Source organism: Dioscorea cayenensis, chromosome 2, assembly GCF_009730915.1.
Source record: "Dioscorea cayenensis subsp. rotundata cultivar TDr96_F1 chromosome 2, TDr96_F1_v2_PseudoChromosome.rev07_lg8_w22 25.fasta, whole genome shotgun sequence".
Classification (NCBI taxonomy): Eukaryota; Viridiplantae; Streptophyta; class Magnoliopsida; order Dioscoreales; family Dioscoreaceae; genus Dioscorea; species Dioscorea cayenensis.
In genome coordinates, this window is record NC_052472.1 from 8,865,739 (window position 1) to 8,876,517 (window position 10,779).

Here is a 10,779-nt window from a genome sequence, read left to right on the forward strand (position 1 = left end):
GGGACCTTTCCACCTGAACCAAAGGGTTAGGTCTAGATCTAGGAAGAGGATTTATCACTTGAAATCACTAGAACTTATTGCAATTCTATACGAGTGTGAGGTTAAGAGGTTATTGAATTTCTCCTCACGGGACATGTATAGAGTTAGGCATGGTTGACCTTAGATTTGGGACCATCTATTTAAGGATCTCGACGACTCATTATTGCATCAGTTAGAAAGTATAATAGAGGGTTCTTGCACTTGAAACGATTGTCCTAGGCGGAACAATATCCGGATATCCTATTTATATCGATTGCCTTGCATTCTCTTTAACTTGTGCTCTCTTTCTTGTTCTTTTACTTTTGTTATTTCACATCTTTGTCACACATATCACTATTCATCTTTCACTTAGTTAAGAAACAATTTAAGTGTTTTTATTCCTTACTCCCTGTGGATACAATACCCCACTCATCTGGGATTTTATTACTTCGACAAACCCATGCACTTACGGGACATACGCAAAGGGCATTGTCAAGTTTTTGGCACCTTTGCCGGGGAGTAGGCGTTTAGAGATACTTTGCACTTTGTTTTCTTAGCTATTTATTCATTCATTCTGGTTCATTTCTTTTGATTCTATCATCGTTATGATTTTTTTTCTTTCTTTTTGGTGCAGCTCCAGGTTATGATCCGAGGGAACTCCTCAATATTGATTGAAAGAGATCCCGAGCTTGTACGTACACTTAGAAGAAAAAGGGAAAGAACCTGTGTAAGTACCGTCTCATCTAGCTGATTTGGAAGTAGAAGAATCTGAAAACATGGCAGAACAGAATGAGCAGCAGCGGACATTATCCGATTATATCAGACCTTCAGTATTGGGGACACAATCGAGTATTGTGCGTCCCCTTATTATAGCTCAGAACTTCGAGCTAAAGCCGGCATTCATCCACATGTTGTAGCAATCCGCACAGTTTAATGGTATCGCCAATGAGGACCCAAACAGTCATATAGAGAACTTTCTCGAGGTGTGCGATATTCTTAAGATAAACAGGGTGACGGATAATGCCATCAAGTTAAGAGCCTTCCCATTTTCCTTAAAAGGGAGAGCGAAGCAGTGGATACACTCATTACCTAGAGCATCGATTACCACATGGGAGAAGATGGTAGAAACTTTCCTGGGCCAATATTTTCCTCCCAGAAAATCTGCAAAGCTTAGGAATGAGATGTCATCCTTTGTACAGTCAGAATTGGAGTCTCTATTTGAGACGTGGGAAAGGTTCAAAGAGCTCTTGAGAAAGTGCCTGCAACATGGATTCCCGGAGTGGATGATTGTTTAGACCTTTTAGAACGGGTTGAATCTGAGTACAAGTTAACTCTTGGATGCGGCAGTAGGAGGTACCTTAGGTAGCAAGACCCCCGGTGAGGCCCGTCAACTAATAGAAGAAATGGGCTTAAATAGCTACCAATGGAATGCTAGGGAGAAGTAAAAGGTGGCCGGGCTCCATGAGAAAGATGCAGTAACTTCATTGGCGGCTCAAGTGGAATCATTGAGTAAGAAGTTAGAAATTCTAACTTCAAATAGAGTGGCGGCTATGACTACTTATACCGGGTGTGGTGGAGGACATGCTCCCTCCGATTGCCCAATCTCTACTAGTGATGCATCTTCGGTTGAGAATGTTGATTTTATGGGTAATGCAATGAGGAACCATGGGAATCCATATAGCAACACCTACAATTCGGGTTGGAAGAATCATCCCAATTTTTCGTGGAGTAACGAAGGTCCACAAAAGGCTATGGGGCCACCGGGTTTCCAACAACAACATGCCCCAACATGTAAAACTGAGTTTCAGGTTTGGAGACCCGATGACCGATTTGGAGAAGGCATTAACTAGGTTTGTGCAATCATCAGATACAAGCTTTCAATCAGTCGAGGCTACACTTTGCAACCACACCGCCTCTTTGGACAATCTTAAAAATCAAGTGGGGAAGATTGCGAAGTCTCTATCGAAAAGGCCACAAGTAAGCTTACCGAGTAATACCGAGTCTAATCCTAGACAGCCTGTGAAGGCGATCACTTTGAGAAGTAGTCATGAGGTTGAAGGTAGGCTTCCGAGTGAGAGGCCCAATAAACACGCACCCGAGGTTATAGAGGTTGAGGAGGAAGCAAGCAAAGAGAAGGAGGTGGTACCCCCATCTTTCAAGCCAAGAATCCCTTATCCCTCTAGATTGAAGAATGATGAAGTTGATGAACAATACAAGAAGTTCCTGAGTTTGTTCAAGCAACTCTACATCAATATTCCTTTTGTTGAGGCATTGGCCCAACTGCCTAAGTATGCAAAATTCTTGAAGGACTTGTTGACTAACAAGAGGAAGTTGGAGGACAGTACTTCAGTGATCTTAGATGCGTCTTGCTCGCCGGTGTTGCAAAAGAACATACCGAATAAGAAGAAAGACCCAAGAAGCTTCATTATTCCGTGTAATATTGGCAATTTGGGTGAAGAAATGGCATTGGCGGACTCAGGGGCCAGTATCAACATCATGCCATACACCTTCTTTCAGAAGCTAGGCTTGGGCGAGCCTAGATCCACTCGGATGACTTTGCAATTGGCAGATCGAACGATGAGACATCCGAGGGGTATTATCGAAGATGTGCTTATGAAGGTGGACAAGTACATTTTTCCTGTAGATTTTGTGGTGCTAGACATCGATGAGGATGCGGATGTACCTTTGATACTTGGGAGACCATTCTTGCAGACTTCCAAGGCATTGATTGACATGGACGGCGTAGAGCTAACATTGATAGTTGGAGATGACAAGTCACATACCGCCTTGTTGAAGCCATGCATCATTCTCTTGATTTTGATGATATTTTGTATTTTCTAGACACTACTGATGAGATTGTTGATGAATACATGTAGGAAATGTTCAATCCGGACCCGTACGAGGGTTTGTTTGACCAAGAGGTGGAAAATGAAGAAGTTATGATGCTTGGTTTGACTGAAGAAGTACCATCTACTCCGGGGATCCTGAAGAAGGTGCTTCGGAAAATGAAGAGGTCGAGGAGACGCCACCGGAAATACTCCAAGGCTGTTGGAGATGCGCGTGAATCGAACAAATTGGATGCACCATTGCTAGGTGGTCCCAAGCCCGATAACTCCCCCTCTACCTTTAAGAGATTTTGTTCATCATGCTGTCAAGCTATGGGTAAGAGGAAAACCTTCATCTATGAACCCCCGTGAGGTAAGACAAGGTACGTCAAGCTTAGTGACATATAACAAGAGCTTCTTGGGAGGCAACCCAAGTGTTTACTATTTTCTTAGTTAGTAGTTTAGTGTTTGCACGAATAAAGTGTTGAGTATTGGTGTCTTAATTTTTAGATGCTTTTGCTGTGATTTTATTGCGGGTTTTAATTTCATTGTGTGTTTTTATATGGATTTAGCTAAGTTTTGGTCGTTTGAGCTATCTCTTATGTCTTTTTCGCTGGTATAGTTTGCATAATAGGGAAGGCTCTGAGTGTGTAAACTTGTTCAGGAATTTTCTATAGAGCCTTCAGAGGTTTTAAGGCATCCAGGGAAAACGCACGGCGTGTGGAATTTTCACACGCCCGTGGATCTGTATTGCGAGCTCATCCAGATAAGGCACAGGGGCGTAGGGCTCGCCCCAATGAGTGACCTCGTGACTTTCGCACGCCTGTGGGTAATTTCCGTAGAGACTTGGCAACTTATCCCGAGAGCACACAAGGGGTGTGGACTTGCCCCTGTGGGTGAACTTGTGAAAAATGCACGGCGTGGGTAATTTCTGCACACCCGTGCAAAACTCTATAGAAGAGCTCTCTCCATCCCGAGAAGGCACATGGGCATGCTCTTGCCCCTGTGAGTCGGGCTTGTGAATGTCCACGCTGTGTGGAATACTTAGTGATTTTTTTCTCGCTTGGGCAGAGAAGCCACAGGGTCATGCGGCTGCCCCTATGGGTCGGGCGCACGGGCATGGGTATTTTCCGCACACCCATGTGGTTGCGTTCATAGTGATTGAGTGTTATCCTGAGAGTGTACAGGGGTGTGCGTCTGCCCTGAGGCTCTCCCCTGTGGAGGCGCACGGGCGTGGGTAATTTCCACATGCCCGTGCGGATGTACAAAACGCCAAGAGACGCGAGTTCCTTTTAAAGGATCATCATTCCTCTTCATCCTAACAATCTCCATTTGTCTGATAGTACTCTCACATCGTTTCCCGACCTCGCATGCTGATTTGGAAGGATTTTTACTTGGTTTTTTCGACCGATTCAAGTTTTCAATCTCAACTCGTCTGTAAGCCCTATCTTTTGTTTTATTTTCTTCGTCAATTATGAAACTAGTTAATAATGGCTTCATTTCTACAATTAGAATGATTGTGTATGTTTAGAACGAAGTTAGAAGCAATTTAACGATGTAATTTTGGATTTTTGAGGCGCGGTCGTGTGTTTTTCACACCCCGTGGATCCACACGACCGTGTGGATTTCTGCAGCATTACTTAATTAACTGGTTTGATCAATTTTCTTTTTATTTTGCAGATTATGGCAACTCGGTCAAAGCAGCAAGCCAAGAAATGACCGCGTGAGTCATCCCCCGAGTTCGAGAGCATGAGATTCACTATCCCCGGGCATCAGGCTCATTTTGAGCATCTGTCGAGACTTCGGTTCGGACAGACTTGATTCGTGGACATGAGCAATTTGAGAGATTTACATCAGGGAGATGAGGTCGAGGATCTCGTTTTTGTGGATGGATAGAGGCAGTTATTGTCGACAAGGGAGCCAGCCATTTATGAGTTTACACTTGAGGTCTTATCATCATTCGAGTTCGATAGATCTTATGTGAGATTCGACAGCCTCGACGTCGTTCAGTTCAGAGAATTTGAACATTATCATAGGATGAGCATCACTTAGTTTCAGTTTGGGTTGCCTTGTACGAGAAGGCATTTACAGACACTGAGGAGTATTCCCAGTTACCGACAGATTACCCTAGAGTGTTGACCCCGCAGAGAGCTTGCCGAATGTTGTGTGGTCAGGGCCACTATGAGCCAGGGGTGTCCAAGGCCACCCCGATATGCGTACCGATATTTACACGCCATTCTGAGTAGGTCGGTGAATGGCCGTGGTGATAGCACTGGCATTCTAAGCCAGCAGGAGCTTCTGTACTTGTATTCGATGGTGCAGCGCATACCGATTCATCTAGGGCACATCATCGCAAAGTGCATTCAACATCAGGGGCAGTATGCCAAATCGGGAGCAATCTTCTCGGGCCCCTACATTACGTGACTAGTTTTGGGCATGGTTCTCTTGGACGCGATTCGCGGGGCCGAGAAGACGAGTACATCTGCGCCCCTGAGCCTGGAGATGATGAGATTGATAGGTATGGCCCGCAGGGGTTGGACAGGAGTTTATACTTTGGTTCTATCAGAACCAGAGATAGCTGAGGATGAGGATGATGATGCTGAGGCTTCTCAGCTTGCTCCCGAGCCTCAGCTAGCACCAATGGAGACCGAGGCACTTCCGGTAGCAGAGGACCCACCCTAAGTATGCATGTTTTCATCATCTTGAGCCCATAATCACTTTGACAGGCTCGAGAGTGCTGTGGGGGTGATACGGACAGAGGTCGCTGAGGTCCGAGCAGAGATTGCTGAGATTCGGGCTGCACAGGGCGCACAGTATACAGAGTTAATGGCACGTTTATGCCCATAAGTAGGAACATAACCACTAGAAAGAAGGACTTACGAGCATGACTTATGCAAATAAGCCAAGCCATAAGACTGATCTAGAAGAGTTTACTAGGAACATATACGCTCTTAAAGGAGGTCGCAAGAACCATTCAAAGAAGTTTATGGTACAACACTTATAGTCATAAGCTGGACCGTAACATCAAGATAGTATGCCTTATAGGTAGAACTTATGGCTGTAAGATTCTTGGAACATATGGGACATATCATCTCCAGCTCTTTATCACCTTGTTATTACACCCATAAGTCACCCATAAGGGATTAGATATAAAAGATTTTTACTGAGAATTCAGGAGAAATCATTTGTGACCAAGAGAAGAATGGAAAGGAGAAAGATGCTCAAGTGTTTCTCCAGTAATCTAGCAATTTAGAGAGCCTCATCTACCATTTAAGGTCTTATTAGAGCTATCAAAGAGTGTTCTCAATGGCATTTGTGGAAGATAGACTGGGGATTCATCGGCACTCTCAATCTACGAAGAGAGGAGGGAGTTTTTAATGTTTTCATTTGCTTTTCATACATTGCTTGAATTATATGAGTGTTCTCCTCTAATAGAGAACTAGCTTCTTGGTGTTTGGACGTGGATAGAATCTAGGGTTATCATTTTTTATTAACATTAGTCGTGGACTTCAGAGCTTTTATATTAATTAATTAATTGATTGCAATTTGTTAGTGCCAAATTCAATTGTGTGTTTCAATTGTCTTGAATTATATTATAATGACAGGCGAGGATTCATGATTATTATACTAGTGTGACAAATTGGAACATCCAACTAGTATAGACATGCTACAATTAAAGGGGATCACGAGTCCACCTAGAGATTGGGCACTTTGGGATTGAGATTTCTCTCGCCATGATTCTCCCAAGCAAGTTAATATAGGACTCTGAATGTAATGCAATCGTAAAGAGCAAGCATTAGGAAGAGATTCCAAGCTAGCTTTATGTGGGACTAGGGTTAATAGCCATGAGATAGAGATTGACTACTCATTGAATCCTTATTTTCTCTAAATAGAATTCACTGAGCATAATGCAGTCATAAGGTAGTCTGTATCAACTTTGTATGGGACTAGTTATAGTTCACCTTTAAAAAAGAGGACAATATGAATTAAGAACTCTCTTAGTTCAACTAGATTGCAAGCTTTTATGCAACCGTGTCTCAGATTTAACAAAACCCTAGGGAAAGTCTATGCCCAAACACCCTCCTTTCATGCTTATTTTACCGCAATTTTAATTTTTTACTTGTTCTTAGCGTTACTTTAATTAGGTTAATTGATGGATCTAGAATTAGTACTAATATTCTCTAATTCCACATGGATCAATAACCCTACTTCCTAGTACTTTATACTACTTAATCTGCACATGGACTTACATTTTTATAGATGACATTAGTCCCTATCACGCACTTATCAAAAGTTTAGAGTATTAAAGCGATCAAACCTTAACTATACAGAATTACTCTATATGGAGTTCTAATTCTAACAAAACAAAAGGTTCAAAATGAAAATTCAACCTAGTAAAAGGAATTAAAGGGAAAACGCAAAGGGAATGAAGAAGTCCTTGAGCCTCGATGTGTCACATCCCAAGCCTAGCCATGTGAACCTAGAGAGCGAATAAATGGCCTCACACCCACAGAACCCGCATGATTGGGGCCTAGCAGGTATGCAAGGCCTTAGAATTTGTCTCAAAGCAAAAAATACAAAATAACATAATCATAAATTTTAGATACAAAATGAGTACAATAGAGTTTGAAATAATACATGCTTCAAGGCCTACAACAAAGACAAATATAATGACTCAATCTATGCCAAGGTGTAAACCTACTATTCAATAATCCTCTAAGACACCCACTAGACTACTTTACGGCTAATCTGAAAAGGGAGAATATTTTAAGCTTCATAGGCCAATAAATAATCAATTAGAAATAATTGGGTCATACAGAGTTTTAAAATTAAGATTCAAATATCACAGTGTAGCAAAATCCCATATATGTATGTTTCAAAAAATACATTATAAATATCAACACATACTAAATAACAGAATGTAATAATTATAAAAAATGCAAGTCCTGTAAGCCAATGGTACAACCAAAATACAATTCATAAGTTATAAGATATCATATATATATATATATATATATATCATAAACTTATTATAGTCATTTATTTTATTTTAGTGGTACTCGATTCAGAATATCATGAGTCATTTATCACTCCTCAGTGACCCGAGTTAGAATGTCATAGGTTTTTATTATTCAGCGATTGATCAATGTGAGACCAGATATTTATAAACAAAATAGGTTTGGTGCCAAAATTTAGAAATATCAATATATTCGAAGACTAAATATCAATAGTCATAGAAATGATATATAATTTCTTTTTCAAAATTAAAAACATACCAAAAATTTATAATAAACAATTTTCCACACTTTTATTCAAGCAAAAATATGAAAGTTGCATGATCCTACTTTACCAGAGAAACTAATCGATTTAATTTTAATAAATAAATGAACAAGCCAATAAATAACATGAAAATTAATAAAATGAATTAATAAAATATTCATTAGATGCAAAAATAACCAAATAAAATAATAATTAGTTGGATGAATAAATAATTAATAACAATGAAGTAAATATATAAGGCTTAATAAATAATAATTAATTTATATGCGGATTTAATTACATGGTAACAAAAGGTCCTGTAAACATATAAAAAAACAACCACAACGTTTTCTCAAAGTTTACTATTTAAACAAGTTCGTAATAACTTCCTCACAACAACATTAAAGCGTTGAAGAAAGCTCTATAATTCGAAAATTCTTTAGCTTTAACAATAGTGTAACCAGCATTTTGACAATCACTAAATATCACCCAAGCTTAAATTTTCTTGAATGTCTAATACTTCAACTACTAGAAATCCTTCTATTTATTTGTAAGCAATTTAACTGTATTGACTATAATCAAACTAATAAAGCATGGTGTAACACTAAAAGTGTGCTTGTTTCTACTAGACATTAAATTAAGATGTGATATCCCAAATATGATCAATACTCAAATCTCACTAACCTAAAAATAAATTTAATCTATAATGAGATAGGTGACTCTAAGTATCGAAAAAAAATTAGAATACAATACATTAAAAGACATAAGCTTAAATGAAATAACCCTCTATGCTTATATGTCAATCACCTTGAGAAAGGGGTTGGATAATTTAGGAATATCCACAGTCCAATCTAGCTCAATCACCAATCTCATATCCTAGTCGAGCGCTTAATATAAATCCTAAGGGATTCTTTGTCAAGATACCCCTCATGCTTGATTCTCTCTAGTTTATCATTGTTCTCAATAGCAGAGCTAGTTCAAGTTAAATTCCTAACCTTTGGTCTTTCATTACTTTTGATGGGCTAAATAATAGGAGAATAGTACTAACATTTCCAATCCTCGTAAGATCAATAACCTTGCTCTCATAAAACAATACATTACTTGTCCAACACATGCACTTGCGTAGTCAACATGTTCCATCAATATACACTATTTAATTTGTGCTTCTCTGATGGACACACTATGGGTGTGTAATTTATGCAAATATGTGAGCATGCAAGTTTGCACTTAATACTACAATTAGTCCATTATACCGCAAGTGTACGGGCCATCAAGTAATACCTCGTGGATGAACATGAGGGTTATACTTCCATAGGAACGACAAGAGGGCTCCCATTATTTCCTTTTCACTTAATCAATAGCCTAATCGTTTACGCTCTTTCTTTAGTTCCACTTGTACAACACTATTAAACAATACAATTGGAGATGATGTTAAGAACATTTAGAAGGAGTTAGGAGTATGTCTATAAGCATATTGATTATTAATTATAATACGAGTTAAGTGTTAATTGGGTTCTAAGTTTGAACTAGGGGAATTCTGATGAACTCTCCGCAAGTGCACGGATCGTTACCAGTAATAAAGCAGTACCTCACAAGGCGGTAGGGTTGTCAAACCTCAGGGAGTGGACTTCTAGTACTAGTTGATCCTTTAATGTCTAGTCAACTAAAAGGATGATGAAGGTATTAACTACTAAAAGAATCAAAACAAAGGGTGGAAGAACTAAGTACACTAGGGTTGAGTGTCGATAATAAGAGGACAATGCCACGGGATGATACCTAAGTGCCTATGATACTGACTTGAGTCTAATGCCCACCAGGGTACATTCTAGGATCCTTGTAGGTGCTTTAAAGTAATGTTGCATCTACGGCTATAAAATATGCCAAGTTCTGCAAGTATAACTACAGGCTTCATACACGCCAACTTTTGCAACTACACTAAGTAATCACAACTACAGTAATCCACACATGCCAAGTTTTACACAAGCATCTACGCAAATCAAGCACGCTAAGTTATGCAAACACATGAATAAACACAAAAAAACGATAGAACTCCATAGAGATTAAAACTCAAGTAGTCAAAGTATTAAAGAAAACATAGTTCAGAATCCTGAGGCACCGTGGAACACTTAGCCCCTCATGAATTCATACAAACGAGAGAGAATGATAATCATAAGGAAGAGAGACATCTAGACTTGCCCCTTTTTACAAAATCTCCTCAAATATACTTCAAGAGCTCCATGGAATGGGAAAACTCCACTACTCGATGTCTCTAACTCACCCTTGGACTCCTTAGCTTGAGTGGTGATGGCTGATCATCGTTCCTTTGAAGGTTCCTCTATTGGAGAAGAAAAATGATGAACAAGAGAGGTCCAGAAACCCTAAATCTCGGCATTAAAAAGGACTTTTTGGGTTAGACACGGTCTAAGCATGGTCATGCTTAGACCCTACTCATCTTGAAGCTTCTAATTGAAAAGGGCTAAGTGCCATCCAGAGGGAATCATGGGGAGAGCACAATCATGCTCCACCTGTGCTTAGCTTGAGCACATCCATGAAGGGGCACGCGGACCATACTTCCCCTAAAAGTATAGGACATTCTTTTCCCGAATTAATCACAGGGAGAAAGCACCCTCGTGCTTTGCTTGTGCTCTCGTTGACAACTAAGAGAGTCCCAGACAGA

General features: G+C 40.0%; 1 non-coding gene across 1 annotated transcript; it reads right to left on the minus strand.

The window, feature by feature from the left end:
- Nucleotides 1-1,184: 1,184 nt before the first annotated feature.
- On the minus strand, nt 1,185-1,291 carry LOC120280929. The gene has a single exon (XR_005542450.1). It is a non-coding gene; the product is annotated as a small nucleolar RNA R71 (small nucleolar RNA).
- Between the last annotated feature and the right edge of the window lie 9,488 nt (nt 1,292-10,779).